The sequence below is a fragment of the Sus scrofa genome, chromosome X, assembly GCF_000003025.6.
Source record: "Sus scrofa isolate TJ Tabasco breed Duroc chromosome X, Sscrofa11.1, whole genome shotgun sequence".
NCBI classification, from domain to species: Eukaryota; Metazoa; Chordata; class Mammalia; order Artiodactyla; family Suidae; genus Sus; species Sus scrofa.
Window position 1 is genome coordinate 11,792,885 of NC_010461.5, and position 7,605 is coordinate 11,800,489.

The 7,605-nt window shown below is 44.8% G+C and overlaps 1 long non-coding RNA gene across 2 annotated transcripts in view; it reads right to left on the reverse strand.

Annotated features, from left to right (window-relative positions):
• The window catches only part of LOC110257731, a 124,919-nt gene extending 118,959 nt beyond the window's left edge, over positions 1 to 5,960 (reverse strand). For both annotated transcript variants that reach the window (XR_002340661.1, XR_002340660.1), the window contains exon 1: positions 3,754 to 5,960. This is a non-coding gene — a long non-coding RNA (uncharacterized LOC110257731). The remainder of the gene's footprint in view (positions 1 to 3,753) is intronic.

The following is a 7,605-nucleotide window of genomic DNA, read 5'->3' on the forward strand; positions in this document are numbered from 1 at the left end:
ATACCCTTGAGTACTCCTCCAACTCCCTTGGCTCTCTTTCGCAGCTCTGCACCCATGTCACAGCTGCACCTGCACACTGAGTGTGGCTGGAGAAGAAACACGATCATGAGAACAGATCTCTTGTGAATACACTGCATAGCTAACAATCCTACCATGGTTCTCTCATAGAATTCAATTTCCTACTCTAGGCAATAAGCATTTTCCATCCTTTCCATCTAACTTCATACTCACTCTTCCTGTTTCATTGGAAAATAGGAACTACTCAAGCCTGGACTTCCCCAGACTCACAAACATGTATGAGGTGAGGTTGGAAGCAGGGATTCCTAAGGGCAGGCACATTTTGAGTGACATGCCCACCTTCCTGGTTTGGATTTCTGAAACTCACTGAGGGGATCAGGCTAGGCTTTCCAAGAGCTGGAAGGGAGAGAACACTTGGGAGACCTAAGGTGGAACTTGCTGACATGGAGACATTAATTCCCTAAGACCAAAAGGGGATGTGGTGTTTGGGTGGCTGCCATAAGCATGTGCTCCTGACCTCTTCCCACACAACAGCTTGAAGAAGTGGTGCAGCATTAAGAGAGAACTGCTACCAGGTCTCTCTAAGGAGGCTGGGTTCCAAGCACTAGGGCGCCCAGCCTCTGTCTGAGCATTAGGTCACATGGTTGCCACAGAGCCTCCTGCGTCCAAGGAACCCCGTGAGCCAGGACAACAACTCTCATCTGTGGGCACCTAGACCTAAGACTGGGAGCCCCTCCTTGCATGTTCTGGGCAACATAAGACCCTTGAGATCTCTGCTTAACCCTCCAGTGGGATCCATATTATGACTGAGGCTGAATTTCCAGCCAGGCTTATAGTGGTGTGGGACCAATTAAATTCACTTGAGAACTAAAAGACACAGGACGTTTCTTATATCCTATGTAGAAGAGTACAATGCAGACCCACTACATTTGGTTCTGTACAATGAAACTCAGAGGAAGGAATTTCTGGAGGCTTTCTGAAGTGCACTCATAAGGCAAATGCACAACAGGTGAATTGAACAAAAAGCCAGATCTACCATCCCCAATTTCCATGGTCCTAGTCCAGTGTTTACAACATAAAAACTTCGGTGTCCAACAGAGTTATCATATAAATCCATGATGCGTAAACACCTAAAACATCACATTAAAATTCCCACATAGGCCAGTTTGAAAAAAAAAAAAAAAAAAGCTTTTCAAAAGGGCAAAGTTGAAAAATCTCATATCATCAGGAGGGAGCAAAGAGGCCCTGAGTGGGAAGAAAAGTGAGTGGAAATCAATTTTATTTGCTTCAGCCTCACAATGGATTTTGTAAAGCAAAGGATAGAAAATCAATCTTGTCAAATCAGTGAGAATTTATACACTTGAAGGGGATGAAAATGTCTTGGAGGGCGTGTCAGGTGTACAATGTTCTCCTCCAGCCCATCATGAAGGATACACCGTGAAGGGTGGGCCCTTTTCTACACTGAGGAGACCGGTGCCAAGAATGTTCAAAAATTTCCTCATCAAGAGGAGTCCACGGTGGAAGCCAAACCTGCAGGGTGGAGTTGGAGAAAGACACAGGAAGACCCGGGAGCGCCTGTGCCTGACTCAGCAGAACCAACCTCCACATTACATCTACCAGAAGGCCCCCTTATCATGCCTCTGCTGGTGCATTCCTCTGATATTTGGGGGCTGCCAGGCCATCTGTTCTGACAGACCTCCTGTGGCCGTAGTGTAATCCATGCTTTGGTGAGTGGGGGCTGGTCATTCCCAATGACATCACCAAGGAATCGGATCAGGAACCCGAGTATGGAAAGCAGACCTGGAGTTTCTGGGCTTCGCTCTCCTGGGCATGGAGGAGACGTCACAGGTCAGGGCTGAAGGGAAGTCAAGAGAGGTAAAGCCCCATGTCCCCTGCCTGAGGGAAGCTGGTCAGGGGCTAGGCCAAGAGGTGGGCCAGTAGCAAACTTAGCTTCATTTTATAAGCATGTTATTTGGTTTCCCCTTTAATTTGTATCAACTTTAGTGAAGTCTCCTGTAAAACATCTGCCTAGTTGAAACTGACCTTCCTTGCCTTGGTCCCATTCAAACCTCCATAATGAGCCTGGGTGGCTTAAACACAAGTATTTATTCCTTACAGTTCTGGAGGCTGGGAAGACTAAGATCAAGGTGCCGGTAGATACGGTGTCTGGCAGGGACTGGCTTTCTGGTTCATGGATGGCCATATTCTCTCTGTGCCCTTGCATGATGGAAGTGGGGAGGGAGCTCTCTAAGGCCTCTTTTATAAGGGCACTAATCCCATTCATGAGGGCCCCCCTTTTATGACCTAATGACGTCCGAAAGACCCTTCTAATACCATCACTCTGGGTGGGGGAGGGTTAGGATTTCAACACATTAATTTTGAGGAGACACACACTTTCATCCCACAACATACCTAGATTTACAGAAGAGTCATGAAGGCCATCACAAAAGAGAACAGCACTCCCCTATCTCATCTGCAGGCAGGTGTGCTAGTGACCTTGTACTTAGCAGGTTCCCAAAGAATGGAGGCAAGGCCAAGAAATCCAATTTCGGCCCCACTTACCCCTTCATTCATCATTGCTAAACTTGTTGATCTAGACTTAATGCGATTAAAGTTAAGTATGTGGTCCATGACAGGCCTGTGTGGCCTGGGGGAAGTTATTTGACCTCTCTCTGTGGCTGCTTCCTTAGCTGTAAAATGTCTATCATGACACATCTATATCATAGGATTATTTTCAGTATTATATGAGTTGATGTTTGTGAAATTCTCAGAGCCATGCCTGACAGAGTTAAGCACTATATACATGTTTGATTATATAACAAAACTAACCATTATTATGTTATTATATATCAGATTTCATATTAATTAACACAATATTGATGGTTATTAACCACATATGGTAAGCAGAATTCTAAGATGTCCTCAAGATACGTGGGCCCCTGGTATACACACCCCTTCTGCCAGTTATTCAATTAAACACTAATCTAGGTGCTCATTTGAAGAGATTTTGCAGATGTAATTAAGATCCCAAATCAGGAGATGATCCAGGTTGTCCTGATAATCAGGTGGGCCCTTTAGAAGCAGAGGGTTTCCTCCACTGGTAGCAGTGCAGAGGTAGATGCAAGAGATGAACTCCACCTGGCCTAAAGAAAGCCAGCCTCCGGGCTGGGAACTTCCTGTGGAAGGTGTCCTGTGGCAGGGAACTGTGGGTGGTCTCTAGATGCCGAGGGCAATCCTCAGCTGACAGCTAGCAGGCAGGAACACAAAGACCTGGCTGCCCACACGTGCGAGGGACTGAATTCTTCCAACCACCACCCATCCTGGAGGAAGACGCCCTCAGCCTCAGATAAGAACTGTAGCCTCAGATAAGAATCAACACCTGGATTTCAGCCCCGGCAGACACTGAGCAGAGAACCCAGTCCCAGCATGCCTGGACTTCCGATATACATCAACTAGAAGACCATAAAATTTGTATTGCTTTAAGCCACTAAGTTTGTGAGAATTTGTCATGCAGTAAGAGAACACTAATACAGCAAGAAAAACCAAACAAATATACAGAACTAGTAAATGAACAGCCAATTATGCTCAAAGCCCAGACAGCTTCCCCTCCACTCCCTGCATGTTACAGATAAAGATTTTGTCACTGGCAAAGTTAGTGGAAAATACTCTCAGCTCAAAAGCAAATTTCATTTGCTACCCTGAGCTTGGTCCCATGGGGCGGCATCCTGTACTCACCAGCGTCACTGGCAGGGCAAGGCTGACCCACGTGCCCCAAGAGGCAGCAAGTTTGAGGGCTCCCAGGCTGCTTCCTGTGCCTGGGAAAACGGCCAGATGATGATCAATCTAAACCCCAACAGGCTTCTGACCTCACGCTGAGACCTTTGACCTTTGACTCGGCTCCACCCTCCACTTCTAAGACCTGCCTCCAGGAAATTAGGCAGGGGGGCATTAGGACCTAGGAACCCAGAGCAGTGGGACTTACTGAAGAAAATCCGAGGGCAGAGAGTATAATGGTTAAGAGTTCCGGCTTCTGCATTAAATTCTGGCTTCATCATCTAAGTGATTTTTTTTTTTTTGCAAATTCCTTACCCCCTCTGCACCCCCAACTGGAAAAGGGGGGCAATAGAGTTATGAAGGTTGAAGGTAAAGCTTATAAAACACTGGTGCATGGGGCCGAGCTCTTAGCAAGCCCTTTAAAATGCCAGCTGTCGTTTAGCTGACTTTGATGCTGACTGGGTCTTAGACACAAGCCCGAATGCTGGGCTTTCATTATATTGTAAATGCCCAACCCTGTGCCCCAGAACAGACAGCAGAGCACATCTGGGTCCCTTGTTTCTGAGCCTGAATGACTGCTTAATGACCAAACCACTCCAGCCTGGGACGCAGAGTATCAGACCATGTCAATCAACCCCAATTACAAACACAGAATCAATCAATCATCCTTCACTGGCCTCTTTTTGCTTTCTTCTTTGGCTGTAACATAAATTGTACCAATGGGTCAGCATTTCTATTGGATGAAAACAAGGGAATGTAGTAAACCACAGTATGAGCCCAGGCTACAAGAAATATGTGGGGAGTTTGCACTCCTAAAGTAATTACCATTTTTAAAAAATGGTTTCACTATACTAAAAATTTACATCCCCCATTCAAGAAGGTGGGGTTCTATTAAATGTCACCGAAACAGCTTTGATGATGGAATTGATGAGGCTGTGCCAGATCATGATGATAAAGCGTTCAAAGGTATATGTCACTTATAAATATAACCACATCTAGATTCATAAAAATAGGCTTCCTCTTTAAATAGAATCTTCTTTCTGAGCATTGCTAAGTGACGTAATTTGAAATTTTCCTAAATTGCAGAGAGGGAGGTGACGGTGGTATTTCTCCCCTTTGAGGAGATGACCATCTATTATATGGATTTGCAAATTGGTTAACTGTCTGGAACATTTGAAAAGAAAAAGGCTGTTTTAGTAAATTTGTACAGTCCTGGGTTAAACTCAGAGGATTTGGCCAAGAGAAGATTCACAGAAGCAAGAGTCTGCCCAATATATTTTGTATGAGAAACCAGGCTATATTTTTAAACTAGTGCTTTCAAAAAGAAAACAATAGCAAAATGCCTACAATGCCTTACTCCTCAGCAAATTAGAGCTTTAAGATCCAGAAGGTCAGTATCTTTGACCATCTCCACTGCGGCCACCTTGATGCCTAGATTAGTGCCTGGAACAGATACAGGCACTCATTCAATATGTCCTGAATAAATGAATTAATGAAATGAAATGAATTAGCAGGTGGTATGGTGTTGGTGTTCATTTACTGTGTAAATTCTGAGCAGTTATAAAGGTAAACATGATCAGATCAAGAAGGGGAAAAAAAGGAGCAGGAAGGTGATATAAAGTCACATTTGAATTTTGGGGCACAATGTAAGAGAAGACGAAAACCCAGTGTCAATGGAATTTATCACTACAAAGTTTTCATTCCCGCATGGAAATTTCCAGAGCCTATGTTATAAAGTATCTTACAATTTATGAGGAGCAACCGTTTTTTTTGCTTCTGCAAGTATGTGGCAGCAGCACCATCTGCTGGGCAACTAGTCCGGCATTTTAGAACAATATTCTTGAGTCTTTTCCACATAGCAAATTGAATTTAGAATCACAGAAAATTACCTAGGAAATATCTTTAGAGATCATCTAGGCCATATGTCATCTTACAGGTTATGATTTGCCTTAAGTAGGTACAATATTTTCTTTCAGTCTCTTGATGCAACGGAGTCCCACATTCATGTCTCAAGAGAGAAGACAAGCCCCAGCCACCATTACTAAATTGTCACAGGTGTCATGTAAATCAGAAATGAAAAGGCAGTTAAAATCCATTTGTTGAGGAATTCCCTTTGTGGCTCAGGTGTAACTAACCCGACTAGTATTCACGAAGATGTGTGTTGGATCCCTGGCCTCGCTCAGTGGGTTAAGTATCCAGTATTGCAGTGAGCTGTGGTGTGGGTCGCAAATGTGGCGCGGATCTGGCATTACTGTGGCTATTGTGTACACCAGCAGCTGAAGCTCCAATTTGACCCCTAGCCTGGGAGCTTCCATATCCCACAGGTGCAGCCCTAAAATGACAAAAAAAAAAAAAAAAAAAAAACCACCCATTTGTCCAGCATCTGAAGAGTGCTGCCCAATAGAAATCTCTGCAACAATGGAGGAACAGAACTTTTTTTTTTTTTTGGTCTTTTGTCTTTTTAGGGCTGCACCTGCGGCATATGGAGGTTCCCAGGCTACGGGTCTAATCGGAGCTACAGCTGCCAGCCTACACACAGCCACGGCCACGTCAGATCCGAGCCACATCTGCAACCTACACCACAGCTCATGGCAACGCCAGAACCTTAACCCACTGAGCGAGGCCAGGGATGGAACCCAAAACCTCATGGTTCCTAGCGGGATTCGTTTCCTCTGCGCCACAACGGGAACTCCATGGAATAGAACTTTCTATGATCATCTATATGTGTGTGTACTGGCCAGTGCAGCAGACACTAACCATGTGTGGTTAATAAACATCTGAAATGTGGCTAATGACTCTGAGGAACTGGATTTTTTTTTCTAACTTGAATTAATTTACAGTTTTAAAAATAGCCATACATGGCTAGTGTAGAGTTTCTCAGCCTCAGTACTATTTACATTTTGAACTAGATCATTCTTTGCTGTGGTGGCTGTCTTGTGCACTGTAGGATGTTTAGCAACAATCCTGCCCCCTACCCAGTGGCCGGTAGTACCCTCCCCTGAGCTGTGACAACCAAAAAAGTCTCCAGACAATGCCAAATGTCCCCTAAGGGGGAAAAATCGCCCCTGATTGCAAGCCACTGGGCTAGTAGCTACTGTACTGAACAGCATGGTTCTAGAATATGCCTGCTATGTATGGGACATTGTGGTTGAGAAAAATAACTGACCACTATATGCTACACTAGAGCAGTAGGGGTCTTGTCATAAGAGTAGAGAAGGTTTTAAAAAATAAAGTCAGACATAGTCAAAGAAATGTCTTTCTTACCTTCCTTCCCACGTAGTGGAGATGGAAGCAGGAGAGTGATACTGGGAAATTCTGCCTCTCTCAAAAGTCCCCAGGTTAGCACCAGAAAACCTATACTCAAATCTGGCTCCCCCTTCACTGTGACTTAACTGACAAATTGACCTATCTGAGTCTCAGGGTCTCACCTGGAGAAGGGGAAGAAATAGTACCCACCTGGCAGGATTGCTGTGAGGGCTAAATGATGCTTCTAGAACATTCCTGGCTCAGTGCTTGGCATGTAAAGATATTCTACACCATAGTTGTTATATTAGCCACCCTCTTTCAAGCAGGGGGGAAATTTTTTCATGCCTTCCAACCAATAACACAAAAGTACTCAGTATATTCCATTAAAAATAAAAATCTCAGAGTTCCCACTGTGGTGTAGCAGGTTGGGGATTCTGTGTTGTCTCTGCAGAGGTGGGGGTTCAATCTCCAGGCTGGTGCAATGGATTGAGGATCCTGAGTTGCCGCAGCTGTGGCTCACATTCTATCCCTGGCCTGGGAAATTCCATGTGCCATGGGTGTGATTGA